This window comes from Phytophthora parasitica, assembly GCF_000247585.1.
Source record: "Phytophthora parasitica INRA-310 unplaced genomic scaffold supercont2.42, whole genome shotgun sequence".
In the NCBI taxonomy this organism is placed as follows: Eukaryota; Oomycota; class Peronosporomycetes; order Peronosporales; family Peronosporaceae; genus Phytophthora; species Phytophthora nicotianae.
In genome coordinates this window covers 103,463-106,529 of record NW_008649028.1, presented here as the reverse complement: position 1 = coordinate 106,529, position 3,067 = coordinate 103,463, and positions in this window count along the sequence as shown.

Sequence of the window (3,067 nt, the reverse complement as noted above, 5' to 3'; positions counted from 1 at the left end):
TTACAAGTGCAGATTAAGAAGGTTAATCGAATTTACTGCTTGGCCGGAAATACCAATTGGCTCGCAACTATCAAGATCCCGCTGTAGGAAGTAGCAAGCACGCAATGCTGAACTTTCAATTCTGGTGATATCGATCGTACCTTTCGTTGACTTGATTCCAATGATAACGAACACCCCGATACGATGTAAGCACTTCCTACGTAAGGCCATATCTTGCATCACTCAAGTCAAACAATTCTAGAGAGAGAGAGAGAGAGGGGGGGGGGCGAATCCTTTTAGTGTGGATCTTTCAGCACTGTAGAATCAGCAGTAGAACCTGCATAGAGAGGTCATTAAAAACGATTGGGCTCAAACGTCCTGTTCGATCACGAAACGCTTTCGCATCATTTTCTGGATCGGAGGCAGGGATATCTGTGTCATCAAATACAAGGCGACCTTTGTCAAATTGAGTGGCATACTTCGGATTCCTCGCCAACTCGTCGGACGCTGTCTTCGGCTGCACAATCTTATCTTTTTGAGAGAGCAAATGACTTGATTACACTGTGAAAGTGCCTGTGATTCATGTATACATACATCGCCAATTTAAGACAGACCAAATGCAGGATGTACGCCAGGTACGACTTTACCAGTTAAAGAATGGAAAAAGAAGATCTGAGTCATGCCGCACAAACGCAGTTTAAAACTTCGTCTTGAACTGTGAATTGGGACGTGACACAATCATTTTATTTTAGGGATAAACATCATTCATTAAATGGCGACAGAATGAACAACCCTGTATCCCAGAAATTCACAATAAAGTCCTCTGTCTTTGATGCGGTTTTGACCGTTTCTTTCTAAGCTTATCCGACGTTTACAGCAAACGCTCTCCATTCCGGTATCGTGGTCCGGCCCCATCTCAAGATTTGAAATTGTTTTAAAGAGTCTACAGGCTTAGCTGGGAAGCGCGGATTATAAGATTCTTTACATCTTCGAGGTCGTCGTAGCTGGAAGCTATACTGTCCTTGCTCCTATCATCTACTGCGTTATACAGAATACCTGTATGGCGAAAGCAGTTCTGGACTGTCTGCTTCTCCCGCAGGTCAAGCCAAATAGCCTTGCTCCACTGCATTGCCGTAAGCTGGTCAACCTTGTACGCCTTTTTGTCAATTTTATCACCGTGCTTAATCTGTTGTAGACCCACTCAAGCTGTTTCTGTCGGTATGCAACCTTGAACGCTGCGATGATTCCAGCGTCCATCGGCTGTAAAAAGGCAGTAGTGTTAGGTGGCAGAAATTCTACCTGAACATTAGTACAGACCAGATTGCCAGTGTTGTGGGTTGAGGCGGTATCTAAGAGCAACAGAATGCAGCGACCACTGGCCCGCATATCTCAATCGAGACTTCTGAGCCACTCACCAAACACTTGACCATTCATCCACGCCATCTTGTTCGCCTGATAGTAAAAACCCAACTCCTCTGCGGATTTCTTTTGAAAGCAAAATGGCTGCTTTGCCCGGCCCAGAAACAGCGGAGGCAGCAAGTTCGTGCCGTCAGCGTTCGCCGTCAGCGCGAGAGTAAACCGCGTCTTGTCCTTCTTCACTCCACGGGCGGACTTAGTGCAGATTGAGCGGGCAGGGGCCATCGCGTAGCACAAGCCGGTTTCATCCATGTTGTATATATCTTGGGGACTGTAGAGATCTGTTATTGCTTGTAGTCGTTGGCGCCCAGCCGCAACAGCAACATGATCGGCTGATCCAGCTTCGCCAGGTCGCTGCCGATTACGCAGCCCATGCCGCCGCTCGAATGCGGTGAGCCAGCCGTCGGAGAACGCGATCTCACACGCGTCGCACAGGTCCTTCTGGATATCGCGAGCCTTCAGCTTAATCAGCGCACGTGAGAGGCACACGCCTTGGGCTTCGACTGTTTGAATCCACTCCCAAAGCTGTTTCTCCAGAGCTGGTGACGTCACGCGCAGGGGCTGCAACTGTTGCCGTCGCTGTAGTCATCGGACAGGATCGTGTCAGCCTTCTTCAAGATGTCGGAGATCGTCGTCTGGGCTGGTGCCCGTTTAAATTTTAACGTTACTTTTGCCCACGCTGCTAGCTCCGCTTGTGTCATACCTGGGCTCCCGCTGGCCTTCTTGATCATGGCCATCTTCTGTTTAATTGTGAGCCACCTCCCCATGGCTGGTCAGTGGCAACTAAGCGAATGGCGCTCTTCGAATTCTGCACTGCTGATGCCCAAGGTTACGGAATGAGTGGTGCACTGCAACTGTGCCGATGGCTGGTGTGGAATAGTTCCCGCCAAAACGCTGCTGATCATGTCTTTCTTTAAAACGATACGATCATTTGGGTCAGGATATTAGGTTACAGCAGTACTGGAATGGAGAGCGTTTACTGTAATCGGATTTTCGGAACAATACAGACTGCACTCTCACTTCCGACGCCATATGTTCCGGACCTTTTATAAAGCCTATCAACTCATACAGGAACTCTAGAATGACCTTGCGATTCAGGCACATGCCGCACTTTTCAGCCCTTGTTACCCACTCATCCAGTTGTTTCTCAAGAGCTGGAGCCTTCACCTTAAGTGGATTTCGTCTCTTTCCCTTGCCATACTCCCCTTTCATGATGATTTCGCCATTCTTCAGGATGTCGGAGACGGTATTACGCGCGGGTGCCTTTGCCAGGCGAAACGCTTGCTGCGCCCATTCAGCAAGTTGTGTCTGCGTCATTCCAGGAGCCTCATGACTCTGGCGGATAAGAGCGCGCTTGTTATCGATAGTCATCCACTTCCCCATACTACTCACTTGTCCAATGTGTGTTTGCTTTCAATTTTTCGCGCGCGCGCGAAAATTCCCTGTTCAAGATGATAAGCGTTTGGTCAGGATATACAGTTTTTTGATAACTTATATTTCAAATCTGCAAATCTGTTGCAGTGTATAAATATTCAGCAGTGTCGGAATCAAGAGTACATTCTGTAATACAGTTGTGCACCTCCAATTCGGCAGGGCGGACCATATCAACAGTGCCAGGGCATAAGTGCACAACGTAAAGCATAAAACAAACGCAAATCCAGTGCACTGATAT